Here is a 10,078-nt window from a genome sequence, read left to right as displayed (position 1 = left end):
TAATAATTCTATAATAGACTGATATATACACTCGTACATTATAATAATTCTATAATAGACTGATATATATACTGGTGCATTATAATAATTCTATAATAGACTGATATATACACTCGTACATTATAATAATTCTATAATAGACTGATATAATACACTCGTACATTATAATAATTCTATAATAGACTGATATATACACTGGTGCATTATAATAATTCTATAATAGACTGATATATACACTGGTGCATTATAATAATTCTATTATAGACTGATATAATACACTAGTACATTATAATAATTCTATAATAGACTGATATAATACACTGGTGCATCATAATAATTCTATAATAGACTGATATATATACTCGTACATTATACTAATTCTATAATAGACTGATATTATATACTGGTACATTATAATAATTCTATAATAGACTGATATATACACTTGTACATTATAATAATTCTATAATAGACTGATATTATATACTTGTACATTATAATAATTCTATAATAGACTGATATACTTGTACATTATAATAATTCTATAATAGACTGATATTATATACTGGTACATTATAATAATTCTATAATAGACTGATATACTTGTACATTATAATAATTCTATAATAGACTGATATTATATACTGGTACATTATAATAATTCTATAATAGACTGATATACTTGTACATTATAATAATTCTATAATAGACTGATATACTTGTACATTATAATAATTCTATAATAGACTAATATTATATACTGGTACATTATAATAATTCTATAATAGACTGATATACTTGTACATTATAATAATTCTATAATAGACTGATATAATACACAAGGACATTATAATAATTCTATAATAGACTGATATACTTGTACATTATAATAATTCTATAATAGACTGATATACTTGTACATTATAATAATTCTATAATAGACTAATATTATATACTGGTACATTATAATAATTCTATAATAGACTGATATACTTGTACATTATAATAATTCTATAATAGACTGATATACTTGTACATTATAATAATTCTATAATAGACTGATATACTTGTACATTATAATAATTCTATAATAGACTGATATTATATACTGGTACATTATAATAATTCTATAATAGACTGATATACTTGTACATTATAATAATTCTATAATAGACTGATATTATATACTGGTACATTATAATAATTCTATAATAGACTGATATACTTGTACATTATAATAATTCTATAATAGACTGATATACTTGTACATTATAATAATTCTATAATAGACTGATATACTTGTACATTATAATAATTCTATAATAGACTGATATTATATACTGGTACATTATAATAATTCTATAATAGACTGATATACTTGTACATTATAATAATTCTATAATAGACTGATATACTTGTACATTATAATAATTCTATAATAGACTGATATACTTGTACATTATAATAATTCTATAATAGACTGATATTATATACTGGTACATTATAATAATTCTATAATAGACTGATATACTTGTACATTATAATAATTCTATAATAGACTGATATTATATACTGGTACATTATAATAATTCTATAATAGACTGATATACTTGTACATTATAATAATTCTATAATAGACTGATATAATACACAAGGACATTATAATAATTCTATAATAGACTGATATTATATACTCATACATTATAATGCTTATTATGCTTTTTTTATACTGACAAAACATTGTCTATTATGGACACAATATTTTGGTGTAACATTATCTAATTATTGTAGACTAATACAATGTGCTGGTTTACTATAATGATTTCTGAGGGATGTTATATACTGGTGTAATATATTGAGTCTTCTATTTTAGAGTGATACTATACTCTAGTATTCTATTATAATATTATTTCTTCTATAGACTCATGCAATGTACTGGCATATTACAATACGTTTTCTATTATAGGCTGATATTATATACGAGTATAGTATAATGCTTCTTATATTATATTAACGTTATAAGCACAACATACTGATGTATTATAACGATTCTCTGTAGACTGGTACAATACACTGGGGGGGGGGGGATTTTCCATTTATAGACTGATACAATATACTGATAGAATGACTGTATATTGATATAACAGAGACTGATATAGCACACTGCTATAATTTACTTTTATTTTAGACTGTTATAATGTACTGGTGTAAAAAGAAAATATATCACATAATACAGATAATATATATATACACACACACACACACAGTTGTTCCATACCATGATACAATAATTTTATTAATCCTAACAACAGTTGTTTTATATTATTATTACTAATCTGTAATATAATATACAGTAATAATAGATTCCCACAGGATAAGATTTCGAATATAATTATATTTTTAAGCATTTAAAAAATAATACTGACACTATATATATATATATATATATATATATATATATATATATATATCTAAAATAGAATTAATTTATTATAGAATCGAAAAGAAATGACTACACATTATAACCAATTATAATAAACCAATATGAGAATATAATATAATATTATTATTATTTTATTATTATTCTAGTATGTTAGTATTCTAGACAGAGAAATAAAATCATAAAAGGTTCAGGACAATGGACTTAATTGAGGGAAATATATAATATTCTACAGAGCAGTAAATATAATTATATAATGTACATAGAATAGATATAATTATATAATGTACATAGAATAGATATAATTATATAATGTACATAGAACAGATATAATTATATAATGTACATAGAATAGATATAATCATATAATGTACAAAACAATAGATATAATTATATAATGTACATAGAATAGATATAATTATATAATGTACATAGAATAGATATAATTATATAATGTACATAGAATAGATATAATTATATAATTTACATAGAATAGATATAATTATATAATGTACATAGAATAGATATAATCATATAATGTACATAGAATAGATAAAATTATATAATGTACATAGAATAGATATAATTATATAATGTACATAGAATAGATATAATTATATAATGTACATAGAATAGATATAATCATATAATGTACATAGAATAGATATAATTATATAATGTACATAGAATAGATACAATCATATAATGTACATAGAATAGATATACAGTGCTTGTATATATACTTATTTTTTTAATTTATTGATATTAATTTCTAGGCTATTTATTTATTTATTTTTTGTTTTGTTTGTTTTATTATTGTTGTTTTTATTAGTATTATTTATATATTTTATTTATTTATTTTTTTCCATTATTTATTAGTAACATAATAAATATAGCTCTTAATTATACTATTAATTTAAACCACATATTGGTATATAATACTTTGATATGTATAAAAATCTTTTATTTATTAGTTTATTTGATACTTTACTATATTTATAGCTTTATATGCTCCTATATATGCTATTTCTCAATTGTATGTTGCTAATATACATTGTTCTTGTATTGAAATGCTTAATAAAATTTAGTTGAAAAAAAAGAATAGATATAATCATATAATGTACATAGAATAGATATAATTATATAATGTACATAGAATAGATATAATTATATAATGTACAAAACAATAGATATAATTATATAATGTACAAAACAATAGATATAATTATATAATGTACATAGAATAGATATAATCATATAATGTACATAGAATAGATATAATTATATAATGTACATAGAATAGATATAATTATATAATGTACAAAACAATAGATATAATTATATAATGTACAAAACAATAGATATAATTATATAATGTACATAGAATAGATATAATCATATAATGTACATAGAATAGATATAATTATAGAATGTACATAGAATAGATATAATCATATAATGTACAAAACAATAGATATAATTATATAATGTACATAGAATAGATATAATCATATAATGTACATAGAATAGATATAATTATATAATGTACATAGAATAGATATAATTATATAATGTACATAGAATAGATACAATTATATAATGTACATAGAATAGATACAATTATATAATGCACATAGAATAGATATAATTATATAATGCACATAGAATAGATATAATCATATAATGTACATAGAATAGATATAATTATATAATGTACATAGAATAGATATAATCATATAATATACATAGAATAGATATAATTATATAATGTACATAGAATAGATATAATCATATAATGTACATAGAATAGATATAATCATATAATGTACATAGAATAGATATAATCATATAATATACATAGAATAGATATAATTATATAATGTCCATAGAATAGATATAATTATATAATGTACATAGAATAGATATAATTATATAATGTACATAGAATAGATATAATTATAGAATGTACATAGAATAGATATAATTATATAATGTACATAGAATAGATATAATTATATAATGTACATAGAATAGATATAATTATATAATGTACATAGAATAGATATAATTATATAATGTACATAGAATAGATATAATCATATAATGTACATAGAATAGATATAATTATATAATGTACATAGAATAGATATAATCATATAATGTACATAGAATAGATATAATTATAGAATGTACATAGAATAGATATAATTATATAATGTACATAGAATAGATATAATTATATAATGTACATAGAATAGATATAATTATATAATGTACATAGAATAGATATAATCATATAATGTACATAGAATAGATATAATCATATAATGTACATAGAATAGATATAATTATATAATGTACATAGAATAGATATAATCATATAATGTACATAGAATAGATATAATCATATAATGTACATAGAATAGATATAATTATATAATGTACATAGAATAGATATAATCATATAATGTACATAGAATAGATATAATCATATAATGTACATAGAATAGATATAATTATATAATGTACATAGAATAGATATAATTATATAATGTACATAGAATAGATATAATTATATAATGATGTACATGACGATTCACTACAGAGCAGTGAATACAACCATATAATGTACACGACGATCCCTCCCTCGGTTGTATATAATGACGATTGCAGTAGATACAAATTTAACGTACATGGAGTAGGCAATATGATCATATAATGTACAGAGCATTGGATATAATCATATAATGTACAGAACATTGGATATAATGATATAATGTACAGAACATTGGATATAATGACATAATGTACAGAACATTGGATATAATGTACAGAACATTGGATATAATCATATAATGTACAGAACATTGGATATAATGTACAGAACATTGGATATAATCATATAATGTACAGAACATTGGATATAATGATATAATGTACAGAACATTGGATATAATCATATAATGTACAGAACATTGGATATAATGTACAGAACATTGGATATAATGATATAATGTACAGAACATTGGATATAATGTACAGAACATTGGATATAATGTACAGAACATTGGATATAATGTACAGAACATTGGATATAATGATATAATGTACAGAACATTGGATATAATGTACAGAGCATTGGATATAATCATATAATGTACAGAACATTGGATATAATGTACAGAACATTGGATATAATCATATAATGTGCAGAACATTGGATATAATGTACAGAGCATTGGATATAATCATATAATGTACAGAACATTGGATATAATGTACAGAACATTGGATATAATCATATAATGTACAGAACATTGGATATAATGATATAATGTACAGAACATTGGATATAATGATATAATGTACAGAGCATTGGATATAATCATATAATGTACAGAACATTGGATATAATCATATAATGTACAGAACATTGGATATAATCATATAATGTACAGAACATTGGATATAATGTACAGAACATTGGATATAATGATATAATGTGCAGAACATTGGATATAATCATATAATGTACAGAACATTGGATATAATGATATAATGTACAGAACATTGGATATAATCATATAATGTACAGAACATTGGATATAATGATATAATGTACAGAACATTGGATATAATGATATAATGTACAGAACATTGGATATAATCATATAATGTACAGAACATTGGATATAATCATATAATGTACAGAACATTGGATATAATGTACAGAACATTGGATATAATCATATAATGTACAGAACATTGGATATAATGATATAATGTACAGAACATTGGATATAATGATATAATGTACAGAACATTGGATATAATGATATAATGTACAGAACATTGGATATAATGATATAATGTACAGAACATTGGATATAATCATATAATGTACAGAACATTGGATATAATGATATAATGTGCAGAACATTGGATATAATGATATAATGTACAGAACATTGGATATAATCATATAATGTACAGAACATTGGATATAATGATATAATGTACAGAACATTGGATATAATGATATAATGTACAGAACATTGGATATAATCATATAATGTACAGAACATTGGATATAATCATATAATGTACAGAACATTGGATATAATCATATAATGTACAGAACATTGGATATAATGTACAGAGCATTGGATATAATGATATAATGTACAGAACATTGGATATAATGATATAATGTACAGAACATTGGATATAATGATATATTAATGTAAAGTGCAAGTCTTTACAAGGCAGTAAATATAAATGTATATACAGGATGATTCTCTACAGGGGAGCAAATATAATTAAATAATATACAAGGACTGTATATAATACTGATCATATAATGTACAGGGAGTGTATATAATACTGATCATATAATGTACAGGGAGTGTATATAATACTGATCATATAATGTACAGGGAGTGTATATAATACTGATCATATAATGTACAGGGAGTGTATATAATACTGATCATATAATGTACAGGGAGTTTATATAATACTGATCATATAATGTATAGGGAGTGTATATAATACTGATCATATAATGTACAGGGAGTGTATATAATACTGATCATATAATGTACAGGGAGTGTATATAATACTGATCATACAATGTACAGGGAGTGTATATAATACTGATCATATAATGTACATGGAGCGTATATAATACTGATCATATAATGTACAGGGAGTGTATATAATACTGATCATATAATGTACAGGGAGTGTATATAATACTGATGTTATAATGTACAGGGAGTGTATATAATACTGATCATATAATGTACATGGAGTGTATATAATACTGATCATATAATGTACAGGGAGTGTATATAATACTGATCATATAATGTACAGGGAGTGTATATAATACTGATGTTATAATGTACAGGGAGTGTATATAATACTGATTATATAATGTACAGTGAGTGTATATAATACTGATCATATAATGTACATGGAGCGTATATAATACTGATCATATAATGTACAGGGAGTGTATATAATACTGATCATATAATGTACAGGGAGTGTATATAATACTGATCATATAATGTACAGGGAGTGTATATAATACTGATCATATAATGTACAGGGAGTGTATATAATACTGATCATATAATGTACATGGAGTGTATATAATACTGATCATATAATGTACAGGGAGTGTATATAATACTGATCATATAATGTACAGGGAGTATATATAATACTGATCATATAATGTACAGGGAGTATATATAATACTGATCATATAATGTACAGGGAGTGTATATAATACTGATGTTATAATGTACAGGGAGTGTATATAATACTGATGTTATAATGTACAGGGAGTATATATAATACTGATCATATAATGTACAGGGAGTGTATATAATACTGATCATATAATGTACAGTGAGTGTATATAATACTGATCATATAATGTACATGGAGCGTATATAATACTGATCATATAATGTACAGGGAGTGTATATAATACTGATCATATAATGTACAGGGAGTGTATATAATACTGATCATATAATGTACATGGAGTGTATATAATACTGATCATATAATGTACAGGGAGTGTATATAATACTGATCATATAATGTACAGGGAGTGTATATAATACTGATCATATAATGTACAGGGAGTGTATATAATACTGATCATATAATGTACAGGGAGTGTATATAATACTGATCATATAATGTACAGGGAGTGTATATAATACTGATCATACAATGTACAGGGAGTGTATATAATACTGATCATATAATGTACAGGGAGTTTATATAATACTGATCATATAATGTACAGGGAGTGTATATAATACTGATCATATAATGTACAGGGAGTGTATATAATACTGATCATATAATGTACAGGGAGTGTATATAATACTGATCATACAATGTACAGGGAGTGTATATAATACTGATCATATAATGTACAGGGAGTGTATATAATACTGATGTTATAATGAACAGGGAGTGTATATAATCCTGATCATATAATGTACAGGGAGTGTATATAATACTGATCATATAATGTACAGGGAGTGTATATAATACTGATCATATAATGTACAGGGAGTGTATATGATACTGACCATATAATGTACAGGGAGTGTATATAATACTGATCATATAATTTACAGGGAGTATATATAATACTGATCATATAATGTACAGGGAGTGTATATAATACTGATCATATAATGTACAGGGAGTGTATATAATACTGATCATATAATGTACAGGGAGTGTATATAATACTAATCATATAATGTACATGGAGTGTATATAATACTGATCATATAATGTACAGGGAGTATATATAATACTGATCATATAATGTACAGGGAGTGTATATAATACTGATGTTATAATGTACAGGGAGTGTATATAATACTGATTATATAATGTACAGTGAGTGTATATAATACTGATCATATAATGTACATGGAGCGTATATAATACTGATCATATAATGTACAGGGAGTGTATATAATACTGATCATATAATGTACAGGGAGTGTATATAATACTGACCATATAATGTACAGGGAGTGTATATAATACTGATCATATAATGTACAGGGAGTGTATATAATACTGATCATATAATGTACAGGGAGTGTATATAATACTGATCATATAATGTACAGGGAGTGTATATGATACTGATCATATAATGTACAGGGAGTGTATATAATACTGATCATATAATGTACAGGGAGTGTATATAATACTGATCATATAATGTACATTATTATACCTCTTACCCTAACACTCCTCTGTATTATATTATTATATCTCTCACCCTAACATTCCTCTGTATTATATTATATTATTATATCTCTCACCCTAACACTCCTCTGTATAGTATTATATTATTATATCTCTCACCCTAACACTCCTCTGTATAGTATTATATTATTATATCTCTCACCCTAACACTCCTCTGTATAGTATTATATTATTATATCTCTCACCCTAACACTCCTCTGTATAGTAGTATATTATTATATCTCTCACCCTAACACTCCTCTGTATAATATTATATTTGTATACCTCTTACCCTAACACTCTTCTGTATAGTATTATATTATTATGCCTCTCACCCTAACACTCCTCTGTATAGTATTATATTATTATACCCCTTACCCTAACACTCCTCTGTATAGTATTATATTATTATATCTCTCACCCTAACACTCCTCTGTATAGTATTATATTATTATATCTCTCACCCTAACACTCCTCTGTATAATATTATATTTTTATACCTCTTACCCTAACACTCCTCTGTATAGTATTATATTATTATACCTCTCACCCTAACACTCCTCTGTATATTATTATATATCTCACCCTAACACTCCTCTGTATAGTGTTATATTATTATATCTCTTACCCTAACACTCCTCTGTATTATATTATATTATTATATCTCTCACCCTAACACTCCTCTGTATAGTATTATATTATTATATCTCTCACCCTAACACTCCTCTGTATAGTATTATATTATTATATCTCTCACCCTAACACTCCTCTGTATAATATTATATTTTTATACCTCTTACCCTAACACTCCTCTGTATAGTATTATATTATTATACC

The sequence above is a fragment of the Hyla sarda genome, chromosome 7 (assembly GCF_029499605.1).
Source record: "Hyla sarda isolate aHylSar1 chromosome 7, aHylSar1.hap1, whole genome shotgun sequence".
Taxonomy (NCBI): Eukaryota; Metazoa; Chordata; class Amphibia; order Anura; family Hylidae; genus Hyla; species Hyla sarda.
The sequence above is the reverse complement of the archived record's forward strand: the minus strand, read 5'-3'. Positions refer to the sequence as shown.